We start from the raw sequence: 17572 nt of genomic DNA, 5'->3' as shown, positions 1-17572 counted from the left end.
CCGGGGCAGGGACGGCGGAGGGGAGAAAGAAGGAGCAGGGGAAGGGAGCGGTGACAGAAGGAGAACGGAGGGCAGAGCCAGGTTGGGCCGGGTGAGGAGGGAGCGGGAGGAAGAGACAGAGGAGGAACAGAGGCGGGGGTCAGGTTGGGGAGGAGGGGGCGGGCGGGGAGGTGAGGGGAGAGAGGGAGCGGGCGGTGTGAGGGGGAGACGGGGGACAAGAGCAGAGAGGGGAGAGAAGGAGACGGGAGAGAGAAACAGGAGAGAAAAGCAGAGAAAGGAGAGATAAAAGCAGAAAAGAGAGATAAAAGCGGAGAAGAGAGAGAAGCGCCGCACCGGAGCGGCCGCAGCCGCCTCCACCCGGTACTGGAGCAAATGGCGGCCGCCGCCCTTCCGGGGTTTAAATGCCCTCGGTCCCGCCCCGCGCAGCCGCTCTGGAGCCCCTCACACCTGTGCCGGCCCCGTCCCGCACACCTGAGGCGGCCCCGCGCCGCGCACGCGCTCTGCTGTCCCGAGCTGCGCACGCGCTCCGTGCCCCCGCCCCTCACACCTGTGCCGGGCCCCCCTCTCCCTGGCCTCGCCCCCTTCGTGCCGCGGTCCCGGGGCCGGGCGGGGGCGCCGAGTCCGCAACGGGAACCGCCGCCGCCATCCCGGGCCCGGAACCGATCCCGAGACCGATCCCGGACCCGAGACCCATCCCGGACCCGAGACCCATCCCGGACCCGAGACCGCCTCGATCCGCCCGATGGGGGACAGGCGGCACCGCCCGGGACCCCCGGCAGTTCCCGGGCGCTCTCGGGCTGTGCCCCGTGGCCCCGCTCCTCATGCGGTCCCGCCCACCAGGTGCTGAGCAGTGCTGAGGTTCGTGATCGCCCGGTGGGTCCTGAGGCTCTTCCAGAAGATGCTGGATCCATCCCGAGGGTGCTGAGCCCCTTCCAGAAGGTGCTGGATCCATCCCGAGGGTGCTGAGCGCCTTCCCGAAGGTGCTGGATCCGTTCCGAGGGTGCTGAGCGCCATTTAGAAGGTGCTGGATTCGTTTTGAGGGTTCTGAGGCTTTTCCAGAAGGTGCTGGATCCGTCCCGAGGGTGCTGAGTGCCTTTCCGAAGGTGCTGAGCTCATTCCAGAAGGTGCTGGATTTGTTTTGAGGCAGCCCCAGGTGTGAGGTTGATGAGGAGCGGGTGGGTCCTGCCCGGGGCTGTTTTAGGGGGAGGGTTTCCCTCAGTTCGCTTGGGCACGGAGCAGCTGGAGAAGAGGGGTTTATGGTGGGCTCCCCGGGGGTGTCTCATGGAACGATACCGGGAGCATCTTGTAGGGTCTGGGAGAGCAGCTGGATGCACTTGGCTGTGGGTGCGGAGGAGCCTGGCGAGCCCGAGATCCCGGCTCTCCCCTAGAGACAAGATACTTCTCTGTAAGAGAGACACAATGTATCGCTGCCAGGGATCTTTGCGTTAGATATGTTAAACTGCAGTGCCCCATTGGTGTTCCCCCCTGCTGTCCCACCCCGATACAGGTATCTCGGGCTTCCCCCCGCCCCTCTCCTCTCCTATAAATATCCCGGGTTTTCCCCTTTTCGGTAGTTTAGCTGTTGCTGGCACCCTTCAGCAAAGCTCTGCCTGAATAAAGGTTTGTACTTAGCGAAACGCTGGACCAGCTTTCTCGTCCGTGCTTCCCGTGTCGTCTGCCCGCCACCGCTGAGCTGAAATCACTCGAGACCGTCTGAAGCTGCTCACACGCGCTTCGGCCCAGTCCTTTTCAGGGCTGCCTCTAGAGAAGTCGCGGTGCTCCGGGCTTTCCGTCGCTGCGGCAACTGGACACGGAGCATTGCTTCAAGGAGGTGCCGAGGGACAAACCTTTGTGTCTGGAAGCAGCATCTGAGCAGGTGAGCCAGCGTGGGTTCGCAGGGGGGACTTTTCTCCTTTTCCTTTTTGATTTCCTCTTGCCGGGGAGTGACAGAGCCGTGCGGAGGCGAGGCGAGCTCTGCCGGGCCGGCAGGCGGGAGCCGCGGCGCGGAGCTGTGTCCATCCCGCCCGCTCCGGGCGCGGGGCTTGGGCACCGCGGGGGTCCCTTCGGGCCGGGCTCTCCCGGGGCCGGGGCCGCCCCCGCCCGCCGGAGGAGCCGCTTTCCTGCCGGGAGCCGCGCTCTGTCCGGGGGCCGGGAGCGCGGGGCCGCCCCCGGGTGCCGAGAGCCGCCGCTGCCGGGGCTCGCGTGGCTCCCCCGGTCCCCCCGCACCTGGAGCGGCGCCAGCCCGGGAGCGAGTCCCGGCGAGGGCCGCTGGGGGACACCTGTGGCTCGTCAGCTGCAGAGTGCCCTGGGCAAAGCCGCTGGGAGGCGGCGAGGGGGAAAAGCCCGACCTTCCGGCCTTTTTGTCTCGGGGCTTTGTCGGTATTGCTCTTTAGCCGAGCCGCGCCTTTAAATAACGATGTGGCGCCTTCTAGAAACTGCGTCCAATACCTTTTGCACCCTCACGTGAGGGCTTCGAGCTCAGGTTTTTCCATTGCCGAGTTAATTACAGGTCCAAGCTGGCAGTGTCCCGTGCATCTGGTGTGCATGAATCTGTTTGTGATGTTCATTTCCTCTGGATGCAGAGTTGGGCTTGTTGGGCAGACCGTATTTCTCAAACCTCGGAGCTTGTTAACCCTTGTACACGATTTTCTGGAGACGCGGGCTGGGGGAGAACTTTGTCTTGCTGCTGTACTAGGGAATGGAATGCAGGGGGTCCCCGCAATATCCCCGTGGAAGCTGGAATGTCCGAGGAAATGGATGTGACAATTCTCGGGGCTGAACCTGGCTCCCAGCGCTCTGCAGCGTAGGACGCGAGAGAGCAGGGCCGAGGGACAGCGGGGTAGGAGCGGCGAGGTGCTTCGTGCTCTGGGTTTGGTGTCGCTGATGTTTCCAGAGCCAGAGCAGGTTGATTTGGTTCTGGTGCACTGGAACGGGATCCAAACCTTGGAAAGGTCTGAGACCAATTGGGAGGAAATGTTTTAAAATGAATGTGTTTCTTAATAGAGGGGAGGTTTCACTCAATTTTTTAATTGATTTTAAAGGAAATTTTTTTTGAGGAAAAGTGAAAAAAAATGTTTATTTTAATAAGTAGGGCGTAGGTAAGAGGAAAAAAAGGATGAATAACGTTAGATATTTTTTTCTTTTGTTGTGGAGAAAAGAGCAGGAGATTTAGAAGGGTTTTTCTGCACGTGCGGTTTGGATGTTTTTGGAGTTGGGCTGTGGCGTGGATCTTTTTGAGCTGTGGGGTGTTTTAGTGGTAGCCTGGGTTTTTGGATCAGAGTAAAGTTGAATAGTTTTAGAGGAACTTGTTATGGTTTTGGCAATCATTTTGTATTCACTAATCAATGAGAAGTTACTTTAACAAAGTAAAAAATGGATTTTTTGTTGTGTTAAACAATAGAGTTGAGAGAGAATTTGGGTGAGGCTGTATTAGTACTGTATACAGATTGTATGTTCAAAGAATTTTTTTTCTTTTTTAGTTTTGAAATTATAGAATTTGTTTGGGCATAAAACAGATGATGGGGATATAATTAATTTTAGAACATTTTATTTTTTAGTGTATATCTTTGGCTTAATGGTCAAATTAATGTTTTTTAATTTTAGAGATGCTTTTATACAGATACAGGTAAATATAAATAGTGGTAGTAATGTTTAGTAAGTAGAGGCATTTATATGTGGTTTTTATTCAATATTAGACTTTTTTAGTGGTACACAGTGTGTTGTTTGATTTTTTTGTGTTGTATACTAAGTGAAATTTGGTTTTTGAATAAAGATGATTTTTATGAATGGGTTTGTTTATATTTTAGATAGAATCAATTAAAATAGATTTTGATATCGATTAGCGGGTTTTGTTTATTGTATGTAGGGGTTCAGATTGGGTAGGGTTTGTTTGGTTAGCTGAGTTTTGGGTGTTAATTAGGTGGCTTTTGTTAGATGCAGTTTTCAATTTTTGAAAGTTTTTTATTGAGTGGTTTTAAGGTGATTTTTAGTAGTTGATGGTAGAATTTTATTTTGTCTGTAGTTGGTGTGTAATAATGTATCTGTTCTATTTATTTAACGTTGTGCTTTTTAGTTTAGGTGTTGATGATAAGTTTGGATTTCTTTCGGCTGTGTTTCTTAGTTTCATTTCTGGGGACACAGGCATTTATATGGTGGATTTTTATAGGTGTATTTTTGGGGGTGATGCTTTTTAATTTTTTAGTAGTTTGGTTTTTTATGTTTTCAATTAGCTATTAAATTTTTTTATAGAGTATTGGTGAGTATTTATGTATTACTATAAATGTAGAGCTTTGGGGTTTTTTTTACTAATGTTTAGGGTTAATTGAATGGTTTTGAGTTCAGTGCATTGGTTTAATTTTTTTTTTAATAGTTGATGTGATTTGTTTTGTGGAGTTCAATAGGGTTGTTTTTTATTTACATTTACCTTTGCTGATGTGATAAGAACTGTTAGTGAAAGAGCATAGCATCTGTTTTTGCTGGTAGTTGGTTGTATGGTGTTTGTTTTGTTGGTGTTACCTGTTTTGGGTTGTTTTTTTTGTTAGATTAAAGTTTTTATTTTGGGGTTAATTTGTGATTATTTTAAAGATTTTAGGGCAATTTAGGTTTTTGATTCGGGGGTGCTGTGATGAGAGTACTTGATTTGTTTTATGTGGTATTGGTGGTGTGCATAGAGGGAATATTTGTTTTGAAAATTTATTTTAGTGTTGTTAGTTGAAGTGTTAGGATGAGTTCTGTTTCAGTGTTGAAACTTTTTGAGGCGGTTTGGATTTTTTTCTAGGTTAAGATTTTTTTCCCTTGGCTGGTGGAGGTATTGTGATTTTATTGATGATATTGGTGGGAATTTGATGCTGTTTGTTTTTTGGTTATTTTATTTTTAGGAATTGGATTTTTGCAGTTGGACTGAAAGAATTCACTTTATTTCAAAACATACTACTTTAATGATGTAAAGGTTCCCATATTAACTCCTCAGTCTTTTAGATTCTTTTTCTCATTTAGGTTTTCCAGAATTTATGGATAATTTAGCAATCAAGCAGGGAGGGAACCCCATTCTTGAAAAGATGGCTGTGGAAAAACCTGTGTCTAACAACACGTACCTGACGGAGGGCAACAATTTTGCCGTTATTACAGGGTCAAATACGAGTGGCAAATCAACGTTGGCATGGATGTGCCGGAGGAGAGGAGTTTCTGGTGGGCTCCCAGTGGCATCTGATGGAGTGATGGTGAGAGCATCTCATAGGGTCTGGGGGAGCACCTGGATGCACTTGGATGTGGAGCACCGCTTAAAGGAGATGGTGAGGGACAAAGCTTTTTGCCAGGAAGCAGCACCTGAACAGCTGAGCCGGTGTGGATTTGCAGGGGTGATCTTTCTCCTTTTCCCTTTTGATTTCACCTTGGCAGTCCCTCCCCGGTGCCCTCAATCTGTCACAAGAATTCCAAGGAAAAAAAAAAGGCTGAGGAAACAGTGAAAAGAAGGGGTATAGGTAAGGTGGAGTTCAGGTGTACCCCACCCCGAACCCTAAACAGCAGCCCTAACAGTGCCACCATTTTCCTGAGGCAGCTGCAGGCAGGAACCCTAAAGCAGCAGAGTGCCAGAACCCTCGAGAGCTGCAGGCAGTTCCCTGGTGCTAGGGCCAGCCAGGAGATAGTGGGGGGACGATCCGTAGGGTTGGGGAAACAGGGGGTTTCCCGCCCCGCCCCACCCTGGGCTCTCGGTCCCTCCGCAGCCGGGGATTGCTCCCACCCCTCCTCGAGGCGGCGGTTGGCAGGGCTTCGTGCCTGGCCTCCGCAAAGAGTTCGGCTCTGTCAGCCTCTGCCCTGTCTCAGGGCCAAACTTAGGTAGGGTAGGGAGCAACTGTGGATTGCCTGGTCCGGGCTAATGGACATCTCTTGGGGCCTATGGATAAGGAGCATCCCCGGTTGCAAGCGTAGGGTTCTAACTAAGTTTGTAGGGTTCAGCGCGGGAGCTTGGCAGTGACACAGAGAGGTTGAGGGAGGGCTTCAGAGGTCGAGGGCTGGAGACAAACAGTGAAAATAAAAGGGGTACAGGTTGGGATATAAGGTAGAGTACAGGACTATTCAAACCCTAAACAGCAGCCCTAACAGCGCTCCCGTTTCCCTGAGACAGCTGCAGGCAGGAACCCTAAAGCAGCAGAGTGCCAAAACCCCCGAGAGCTGCAGGCAGTACCCCTGGTGCTAGGGCCAGCCAGGAAGAGATAGTGGGTGCTAGGGCCTACTGCTGTCATATAAGCTGGGGTTTCCATCCTTGGGGTACCCTGGGCTCCCTGTCCCTCACTGACTGGAGAGTCTTCCTCCCCTCCTTGAGGTGGTGGTAATTTGGCTGTGTCAGCCAATAGTGCTGTGAAGCAAGCCTCTGCCTCCCTGTGAGGTGAAGTGTGCAGCCCATGAACCTGGGCATTCTCTAGAGAAGGTAAGTGCTGGGTTTTCACAGATGTGCTGCTAAGATCCTGCATTGATATTTGGTCTTCTAGATTGTAGCTGACCAGGAGACGACATCCTGGCGATGGCAGGAACTTCCCGGATAGCGCAACGGCCTTCCAGGGCGTCCTCGTGTGGATCCTCCCCGCCGGGCATCCAAGAGCTGAGTCGAAGGCTGCGAATTGCAGAGGGGCTGAAAGCGGGGTGCCGGGTCGGGACTCTGGACCTGGGATTATGGAGTCAGCTTTGGGGATGGGGAGGTCCAGGCTGTGGCCCCTTAGGCCACGTGAAGGGAGAGCCTCACATTTGTTCACAGTGCTGAGGTGCGCAGGACGGAGCAGCCCCAGGGCGTGTTGTATCACTTGTCCATTGTGCCTTCTGTGTCTTTTGTGCCTCTCCTGTTGTATGTGCCTCGCCTTATTTCTTCTGGGGGCTTACCAGAAACCCCAGTGTCACTCGTACCATCTCTGTTCTCTGGGCTCCTCAGCCCGACACCATCGAAGCTTTGCCTCGGGAGCTCTCAGAGGCCTTGGAATCGCGTCTCTCTTTTAAAAGCATCCGATCGGATGTCTTTTAGAGGTCTTGTTCCGAGCTGTGTCGACAGCTGTGCGCCGCGAGGATCCATTGCTGCGGCTTAGGTCTTGAAGAAACACAAAGATAGGTAGGGGGCTGTGGCCCTCAGATTCTCGGGCATCCGTCTTGGCAGTTGCTGGAGTTCGTCATTCCGTCAGCATCTTCTTCCTCCCGGGTTCTGCGAGCTTCATCAGCTCGCCTTCATTCTCACCCGGCTCATCTCGTTCCGCGTTCTCTCGGTCCTTGTGGCCATTCTTGTGGCCCAGAGTTTTGTCTCCCCGTTGTGTCCCCTCGTCTGTTGTCTTGTGTGTCACGGGTGTCTGGGTGTAGTTGTCCCGGAGCTGCTCTGTCCTGCTGCCCAGCCTGGGTGTAGGTGTGAAAGGCCGAGTCCCAGGCCCCTGTAATTTGAAATTTGTGATGTAGGGTGTAGTTGGAGTCTAGCGGGTGTTCCTAGATGGAACTTGGGGTGGCACTGGGGACATTGGGGGTGGCACTGGGGACATTGGGATGGCTCTGGGGACATCGGGGGTGGCACTGGGGACACCTGGGGTGGCACTGGGGACATTGGGGGTGGCTCTGGGGACATTGGGGTGGCTCTGGGGATGGGATCCTGGGTTTTGTGGTGTGTCCCCAAGTGTCCCTGATGTCCCTCAAGTGTCCCCTGGTGTCCCCTGGTGTCCCCTGGTGTCCCCAAGTGTCCCCAAGCTGTCCCCGAGTGTCCCTGAGCTGTCCCCCGGTGTCCCCAAGCTGTCCCCTGATGTCCCTGAGCTGTCCCCTGGTGTCCCCGAGTGTCCCCAAGCTGTCCCCGAGTGTCCCCTGATGTCCCCTGGTGTCCCCAAGCTGTCCCCGAGTGTCCCCGAGCTGTCCCCAAGTGTCCCCCGGTGTCCCCGAGCTGTCCCCTGATGTCCCCAGGGCTGGAGTTGCCGGCGGCCACCACTCGTCCCGAGACCATTTTTGGTGACGTGGCCGTGGCCGTGCACCCCCAGGACCCGCGCTACCTGCTGAGGGGCGGGGCCGGAAAGGGGCGGTGCCTCGATGGGTGGGGCCTCGATGGGTGGGGCCTCGATGGGTGGGGCCTCAGGGGGCAGGGCCTCAAATGGATCAAGGCCTCAAAGGGGGTGGGGCATCAAAGGGGGCGGGGCCTCAAAGGGGGCGGGGCCTCAAAGGGGGCGGGGCCTCAAAGGGGGCGGGGCCTCAAAGGGGTGGGGTCTCCCCTGGGGGCAGGGCTTGAATGGCTGGGACCTCGCCTGGGGGCGGGGCCTCAAAGGGGGCAGGGCTTGAATTTGGGTGGGGCCTCACCTGGGGTGGGGCCTGAATGGGCGGGGCCTGACCTGGGGGCGGGGCTTTGGGACCCTTTAATTGGTGTGGGCGTGGCTTTCCCTGCAGGGCAGCCATTGGCTGTCCAGGTTTGGCCCCTCCCCTTTGACCATATAAGGGTAAAGGGGCGGGGCTTGTGTTAAAGGGGCGGAGCTTCGCTGCCTGAAATGGCTCTGGGGGTGTGGCCAAGGGCTGGGGGGGGCCTGGCCTGGCTGGGATTGGTCCAGAGCTGGAAAGGGGGCGGGGCCAGGGCTGACCACGCCCCATCAGCACCTGCAGGGCCGGCAGGTGAGGCACCCGTTCAGCGGGGCCCTGCTGCCCGTGGTGAGCGACCCCAGCGCGGAGCCCCAGCGCGGAACCGGTACTGGGGAAACTGGGAGGGACTGGGAGGGACTAAACGGGGACTGGGGGGGACTGGGATGGACTGGGATGAACTGGGATGGAACTGGGAGGGACTGGGATGGACTGGGATGGACTGGGAGGGGTTAAAGGGGCACTGGGAGGAACTGGGATGGACTGGGAGGGGTTAAACAGGGACTGGGAGGGACTGGGATGGGCACTGGGACCAGTCTGGGACAGAAAAGGGAGCAAGGAGTGACAGCAGGTGACACAGGTGACACAGTCCAGGTGTCTCAGGTGTGTCTCAGGTGTGTCTCAGGTGACACAGGTGACACAGGTGACACAGTCCAGGTGACACAGAGATGTCTCAGGTGACACAGGTGACACAGTCCAGGTGACACAGGGATGTCTCAGGTGTGTCCCTGTCCCCAGGTGCGGTGAAGGTGACCCCCGGGCACAGCCCCCAGGACCTGGCTCTGGCCCGGGCCCATCGGCTGCCCCTGCCCTGCGTCATTGGGGACGATGGCACCTTGTGTCCCCCGGGGGGGGGGCTGGCTGCAGGTGAGCTGGGGACACACCTGGGGACAGCTGGGGACAGCGGGGGACACCTGGGGACACTGGGGACAGCTGGGGACACACCTGGGGACACACCTGGGGACACACCTGGGGACAGCTGGGGACACACCTGGGGACACCTGGGGACACACCTGGGGACACCTGGGGGGACACCTGGGGACACCTGGGGACAGCTGGGGACATGGGGACACACCTGGGGACAGCTGGGGACACTGGGGACAGCTGGGGACACACCTGGGGGCACTGGGGACACCTGGGGACACCTGGGGACACACCTGGGGACACACCTGGGGACACACCTGGGGACACCTGGGGGGACACCTGGGGACAGCTGGGGACATGGGGACACACCTGGGGACAGCTGGGGACACTGAGGGACACCTGGGGACACCTGGGGGGACACCTGGGGGGCAGCTGGGGACACCTGGGGACAGCTGGGGACATGGGGACACACCTGGGAGGCAGCTGGGAACACTGAGGGACACCTGGGGACACCTGGGGGATCCCTGGGGACACCTGGGGGGCAGCTGGGGGGAGCTGGGGACAGCTGGGGGGCATTTGGGGACATTGAGGGACACCTGGGGAGCAGCTGGGGACACCTGGGGGACACCCGGGGGAGCACCCAGGGTCACCCCATCCCCAGTGTCACTCCCTGACCCTGGTGTCACCCCCTGACCCTGGTGTCACCCCCTGACCTCGGTGTCACCTCTCCTGACCTTGGTGTCACCCCCTGTCCCCAGTGTCACCCCCTGTCCCCGGTGTCACCCCCTGTCCCCTCCCCAGGTCCCCGTGACCACCGGGGGGTCTCGGGGCTGTTCCTGCACCCCGAGTTCAGCCCCGGCTCTCGGCGTCACCGGGGGGTCCCCGAGTTCTACGACTTCGCCGTGGCCCTGCTGGAGCTGGAGCGCCCCGTGGGACCCTCCCCCGGCCACCGGTGACACGGGGGGGGCTGGGGGCGTCTGGGGGGGTCTGGGGGCGTCTGGGGGGTCTCAGGGGGTCTCAGGGGGTCTCTGGGGGTTTTGGGGGGGTCTCAGCTCTCCCCTCCGTGGGGCTCTCGGCCTCCTCCTCCCCCTCCCTGCTGCGCCCCCCCGGCCCCCCCGGCGAGGGGCTGAGGGGAGGGGGCTGCAGTGTCCCCTTCTGGCCAGGTATGGGACCCCTGAGACCCCCCAAAACCTCCCCAGGACCCCCCAAAACCCCCCAGGACCCCCCCAAAACCCCCCAGGACCCCCAAAACCCCCCCAAATCCCCCTGAGACCCCCCAAATCCCCCCAGGGGGTGAGGACGAGCCCACCCTGGAGCAGCTCCGGACCCCCCAGCCCGGAGAAGGGGAGGAAGAGGAGGAGGACGTGGATTTTGAGACAGGTACAGACCCCTCCCCAAATTCCAGAGACCCCTCCCCAAATTCCACAGACCCCTCCCCAAATTCCTGAGACCCCTCCCCAAATTCCTGAGATCCCCCCAAATTGCAGAGACCCCTCCCCAAATTCCTGAGACCCCTCCCCAAATTCCTGAGACCCCTCCCCAAATTCTTGAGACCCCTCCCCAAATTCCAGAGACCCCTCCCCAAATTCCTGAGACCCCTCCCCAAATTCCTGAGATCCCCCAAATTCCAGAGACCCCTCCCCAAATTCCTGAGACCCTCCCCAAATTCCAGAGACCCCCCCCAAATTCCTGAGACCCCTCCCCAAATTCCACAGACCTCTCCTCAAATTCCACAGACCCCTCCCCAAATTGCAAAGACCCCTCCCCAAATTGCAGAGACCCCTCCCCAAATTCTTGAGACCCTCCCCAACTTCCACAGACCCCTCCCCAAATTCCAGAGACCCCTCCCCAAATTCTTGAGACCCTCCCCAACTTCCACAGACCCCTCCCCAAATTCCAGAGACCCCTCCCCAAATTCCTGAGACCCTCCCCAAATTCCAGAGACCCCTCCCCAAATTCCTGAGACCCCCCCAAATTCCACAGACCCCTCCCCAAATTCCTGAGACCCTCCCCAAATTCCACAGACCCCTCCCCAAATTCCTGAGACCCTCCCCAAATTCCACAGACCCCTCCCCAAATTCCTGAGACCCCTCCCCAAATTCCTGAGACCCCCCCAAATTCCTGAGACCCCTCCCCAAATTCCTGAGACCCCTCCCCAAATTCCCGAGACCCCCCCAAATTCCTGAGACCCCTCCCCTAATTCCAGAGACCCCTCCCCAAATTCCAGAGACCCCTCCCCAAATTCCTGAGACCCCCCCAAATTCCTGAGACCCCCCCCCAAATTCGGGAGACCCCTCCCCAAATTCCAGAGACCCCTCCCCAAATTCCAGAGACCCCTCCCCAAATTCTTGAAACCCTCCCCAAATTCCTGGAGACCCCTCCCCAAATTCCAGAGACCCTCTCAAAATTCCAGAGACCCCTCCCCAAATTCCACAGACCCCTCCCCAAATTCCAGAGACCCCCCCAAATTTTTGAGACCCCTCCGCAAATTCCTGAGACTTTCCCCAAATTCCTGAGACCCCTCCCCAAATTCCAGAGACCCCTCCCCAAATTCCACAGACCCCTCCCCAAATTCCAGACACCCTTCCCCAAATTCTTGAGACCCTCCCCAAATTCCTGAGACCCCTCCCCAAATTCCTGAGACCCCTCCCCAAATTCCAGAGACCCCTCCCAAAATTCCTGGAGACCCCTCCCCAAATTCCAGAGACCCCTCCCCAAATTCCTGAGACCCCCCCCAAATTCCAGAGACCCCTCCCCAAATTCCAGAGACCCTCCCCAAATTCCTGAGACCCCTCCCCAAATTCCACAGACCCCTCCCCAAATTCCTGAGACCCCTCCCCAAATTCCAGAGACCCTCCCCAAATTCCTGAGACCCCTCCCCTAATTCGTGAGACCCCTCCCCAAATTCCACAGACCCCCCAAATTCCAGAGACCCCTCCCCAAATTCCTGAGACCCCTCCCCAAATTCCTGAGACTTTCCCCAAATTCCTGAGACCCCTCCCCAAATTCCACAGACCCCCCAAATTCCTGAGACCCCTCCCCAAATTCCTGAGACCCCTCCCCAAATTCCAGAGACCCCCCCCAAATTCCAGAGACCCCCCCAAATTCCTGAGACCCTTCCCCAAATTGCAAACACCCCTCCCCAAATTCCAGAGACCCCTCCCCAAATTCCTGAGACCCCTCCCCAAATTCCAGAGACCCCCTAAATTCCAGAGACCCTTCCCCAAATTCCTGAGACCCCTCCCCAAATTCCAGAGACCCCTCCCTAAATTCCTCAGACCCCTCCCCAAATTCCAGAGACCCCTCCCCAAATTCCAGAGACCCCTCCCCAAATTCCTGGGACCCCTCCCCAAATTCCTGAGACCCCTCCCCAAATTCCAGAGACCCCTCCCCAATATCCAGAGACCCCTCCCCAAATTCCAGAGACCCCTCCCCAAATTCCTGGGACCCCTCCCCAAATTCCTGAGACCCCTCCCCAAATTCCAGAGACCCTCCCCAAATTCCTGAGACCCCTCCCCAAATTCCACAGACCCCTCCCCAAATTCCTGAGATCCTCCCCAAATTGCAGAGACCCCTCCCCAAATTCTTGGAGACCCCTCCCCAAATTCCTGAGACCCGTCCCCAAATTCCAGAGACCCCTCCCTAAATTCCTGAGACCCCTCCCCAAATTCCTGAGACCCCCCAAATTCCTGGGACCCCTCCCCAAATTCCTGAGACCCTCCCCAAATTCCTGGAGACCCCTCCCCAAATTCCAGAGACCCCCGCAAATTCCAGAGACCCCTCCCCAAATTCCAGAGACCCCTCCCCAAATTCCAGAGACCCTTCCCCAAATTCCACAGACCCCTCCCCAAATTCCAGAGACCCCTCCCCAAATTCCTGAGACCCCTCCCCAAATCCCTGAGACCCCTCCCCAAATTCCTGAGACCCCTCCCCAAATTCCTGGGATCCCTCCCCAAATTCCTGAGATCCCTCCCCAACTTCCACAGACCCCTCCCCAAATTCCTGAGATCTCTCCCCAAATTCCACAGACCCCTCCCCAAATTCCTGAGATCCCTCCCCAAATTCCTGAGACCCTCCCCAAATTCCACAGACCTTTCCCCAAATTCTTGGAGACCCCTCCCCAAATTCCAGAGACCCCTCCCCAAATTCCTGAGACCCCTCCCCAAATTCCTGAGACTTCCCCAAATTCCGGAGACCCCACCCCAAATTCCTGAGACCCCTCCCCAAATTCCAGAGACCCCTCCCCAAATTCCTGAGACCCCTCCCCAACTTCCACAGACCCCTCCCCAAATTCCAGAGACCCCTCCCCAAATTCCTGGGACCCCACCCCAAATTCCAGAGACCCCTCCCCAAATTCCTGAGACCCCTCTCCAAATTCCAGGGACCCCTCCCCATTTTCCAGAGACCCCTCCCCAAATTCCTGAGACCCTCCCCAAATTCCACAGACCCCTCCCCAAATTCCTGAGACCCCTCCCCAAATTCCTGAGACCCCTCCCCAAATTCCAGAGACCCCCCAAATTCCACAGACCCCTCCCCAAATTCCACAGACCCCTCCCCAAATTCCAGAGACCTCTCCCCAAATTCCTGAGACCCCTCCCCAAATTCCTGAGACCCCTCCCCAAATTCCTGAGACCCTCCCAAATTCCTGGGACCCCTCCCCAAATTCCTGAGACCCTCCCAAATTCCTGGGACCCCTCCCCAAATTCCTGAGACCCCTCCCCAAATTCCACAGACCCCTTCCCAAATTCCTGGAGACCCCTCCCCAAATTCCTGAGACCCCCCCAATTTCTTGAGATCCTCCCCAAATTCCGGAGACCCCTCCCCAAATTCCAGAGACCCTTCCCCAAATTCCACAGACCCCTCCCCAAATTCCAGAGACCCCTCCCCAAATTCCACAGACCCCTCCCCAAATTCTTGGAGACCCCTCCCCAAATTCCTGAGATCCCTCCCCAACTTCCACAGACCCCTCCCCAAATTCCTGAGAGCCCTCCCCAAATTCCACAGACCCTTCCCCAAATTCCACAGACCCCTCCCCAAATTCCAGAGACCCCTCCCTAAATTCCTGAGACCCTCCCCAAATTCCTGGAGACCCCTCCCCAAATTCTTGAGACCCTCCCCAAATTCCTGGAGACCCCTCCCCAAATTCCACAGACCCCTCCCCAAATTCCAGAGACCCCTCCCCAAATTCCAGAGACCCCTCCCCAAATTCCTGAGACCCCTCCCCAAATTCCTGAGACCCCTCCCCAAATTCCTGAGACCCCCCCCAAACTCCACAGACCCCTCCCCAAATTCCTGAGACCCTCCCCAAATTCCAGAGACCCCTCCCCAAATTCCAGAGACCCTTCCCCAAATTCCAGAGACCCCTCCCCAAATTTCTGAGACCCCTCCCCAAATTCCTGAGACCCCCCCCAAATTCCTGAGACCCTCCCCAAATTCCAGAGACCCCTCCCCAAATTCCTGAGACCCCTCCCCAAATTCCAGAGACCCCTCCCCAACTTCCACAGACCCCTCCCCAAATTCCAGAGACCCCTCCCCAACTTCCACAGACCCCTCCCCAAATTCCTGAGACCCCTCCCCAAATTCCTGAGACCCCTCCCCAAAATCTAGATACCCCCCAAATTCCACAGACCCCTCCCCAACTTCCACAGACCCCTCCCCAAATTCCTGAGACCCCTCCCCAAAATCTAGATACCCCCCAAATTCCACAGACCCCTCCCCAACTTCCACAGACCCCTCCCCAAATTCCTGAGACCCCTCCCCAAAATCTAGAGACCCCCCAAATTCCACAGACCCCTCCCCAAATTCCACAGACCCCTCCCCAAATTCCTGAGACCCCTCCCCAAATTCCTGAGACCCTTCCCCAAATTCCAGAGACCCTTCCCCAAATTCCAGAGACCCCTCCCCAAATTCCAGAGACCCCTCCCCAAATTCCAGAGACCCCTCCCCAAATTCCTGAGACCCCCCCAAATTCCAGAGTCCCCTCCCCAAATTCCACAGACCCCTCCCCAAATTCCTGAGACCCCCCAAATTCCACAGACCCCTCCCCAAATTCCACAGACCCCTCCCCAAATTCCAGAGACCCCTTCCCAAACTCCAGAGACCCCTCCCCAAATTCCTGGGATCCCTCCCCAAATTCCTGAGACCCTCCCCAACTTCCACAGACCCCTCCCCAAATTCCTGAGAGCCCTCCCCAAATTCCACAGACCCCTCCCCAAATTCCTGAGACCCCTCCCCAAATTCCAGAGACCCTTCCTCAAATTCCACAGACCCCTCCCCAAATTCCAGAGACCCCTCCCTAAATTCCTGAGACCCTCCCCAAATTCCTGGAGACCCCTCCCCAAATTCTTGAGACCCTCCCCAAATTCCTGGAGACCCCTCCCCAAATTCCACAGACCCCTCCCCAAATTCCAGAGACCCCTCCCCAAATTCCAGAGACCCCTCCCCAAATTCCTGAGACCCCTCCCCAAATTCCTGAGACCCCTCCCCAAATTCCTGAGACCCCCCCAAACTCCACAGACCCCTCCCCAAATTCCTGAGACCCTCCCCAAATTCCAGAGACCCCTCCCCAAATTCCAGAGACCCTTCCCCAAATTCCAGAGACCCCTCCCCAAATTTCTGAGACCCCTCCCCAAATTCCTGAGACCCCCCCCAAATTCCTGAGACCCCCCCAAATTCCAGAGACCCCTACCCAACTTCCACAGACCCCTCCCCAAATTCCAGAGACCCCTCCCCAACTTCCACAGACCCCTCCCCAAATTCCTGAGACCCCTCCCCAAATTCCTGAGACCCCTCCCCAAAATCTAGAGACCCCCCAAATTCCACAGACCCCTCCCCAACTTCCACAGACCCCTCCCCAAATTCCTGAGACCCCTCCCCAAATTCCAGAGACCCCCCAAATTCCACAGACCCCTCCCCAAATTCTAGAGACCCCTCCCCAAATTCTAGAGACCTCCCCAAATTCCAGAGACCCCTCCCCAAATTCCTGAGAGCCCCCCCAAATTCCACAGACCCCTCCCCAAATTCTTGGAGACCCCTCCCCAAATTCCTGAGACCCCTCCCCAAATTCCAGAGACCCCTCCCCAAATTCCTGAGACCCTCCCCAAATTCCAGAGACCCCTCCCCAAATTCCAGAGACCCCTCCCCAAATTCCACAGACCCCTCCCCAAATTCCTGAGACCCTCCCCAAATTCCAGAGACCCCTCCCCAAATTCCTGAGACCCTCCCCAAATTCCAGAGACCCCTCCCCAAATTCCTGAGACCCCTCCCCAAATTCCAGAGACCCCTCCCCAAATTCCTGAGACCCCTCCCCAAATTCCAGAGACCCCTCCCCAAGTTCCTGAGACCCCTCCCCAAATTCCAGAGACCCCTCCCCAAATTCCAGAGACCCCTCCCCAAGTTCCTGAGACCCCTCCCCAAATCCCTGAGACCCCTCCCCAAATTCCTGAGACCCCTCCCCAAATTCCAGAGACCCCCCAAATTCCACAGACCCCTCCCCAAATTCCACAGACCCCTCCCCAAATTCCTGAGACCCCTCCCCAAATTCCTGAGACCCCTCCCCAAATTCCAGAGACCCCTCCCCAAATTCCTGAGACCCCTCCCCAAATTCCAGAGACCCCTCCCTAAATTCCTGAGACCCCTCCCCAAATTCCTGAGACCCCTCCCCAAATTCCTGACACCCTCCCCAAATTCCTGAGACCCTCCCCAAATTCCTGGAGACCCCTCCCCAAATTCCTGAGACCCTCCCCAAATTCCTGGAGACCCCTCCCCAAATTCCTGGGACCCCTCCCCAAATTCCAGAGACCCCCCCAAATTCCAGAGACCCCTCCCCAACTTCCACAGACCCCTCCCCAAATTCCTGAGACCCCTCCCCAAATTCCTGAGACCCCTCCCCAAAATCTAGAGACCCCCCAAATTCCACAGACCTCTCCCCAACTTCCACAGACCCCTCCCCAAATTCCTGAGACCCCTCCCCAAATTCCAGAGACCCCCCAAATTCCACAGACCCCTCCCCAAATTCTAGAGACCCCTCCCCAAATTCCAGAGACCTCCCCAAATTCCAGAGACCCCTCCCCAAATTCCTGAGAGCCCCCCCAAATTCCACAGACCCCTCCCCAAATTCTTGGAGACCCCTCCCCAAATTCCTGAGACCCCTCCCCAAATTCCAGAGACCCCTCCCCAAATTCCTGAGACCCTCCCCAAATTCCAGAGACCCCTCCCCAAATTCCAGAGACCCCTCCCCAAATTCCACAGACCCCTCCCCAAATTCCTGAGACCCTCCCCAAATTCCAGAGACCCCTCCCCAAATTCCTGAGACCCTCCCCAAATTCCAGAGACCCCTCCCCAAATTCCT

General features: G+C 56.7%; 1 long non-coding RNA gene across 1 annotated transcript; it reads left to right on the top strand.

Annotated features, from left to right (window-relative positions):
• The first annotated feature begins 1029 nt into the window (after positions 1-1029).
• Positions 1030-5484, top strand: LOC131578730 (uncharacterized). Its single transcript, XR_009277555.1, has 3 exons — positions 1030-1876; positions 5128-5291; positions 5398-5484. It is a non-coding gene; the product is annotated as an uncharacterized LOC131578730 (long non-coding RNA).
• The last annotated feature ends 12088 nt before the right edge of the window (positions 5485-17572 follow it).

Source organism: Poecile atricapillus, chromosome 4 (assembly GCF_030490865.1).
Source record: "Poecile atricapillus isolate bPoeAtr1 chromosome 4, bPoeAtr1.hap1, whole genome shotgun sequence".
Classification (NCBI taxonomy): Eukaryota; Metazoa; Chordata; class Aves; order Passeriformes; family Paridae; genus Poecile; species Poecile atricapillus.
Note: the sequence above shows the minus strand (reverse complement) of the source record. Positions and strands in the feature narration are given on the sequence as shown.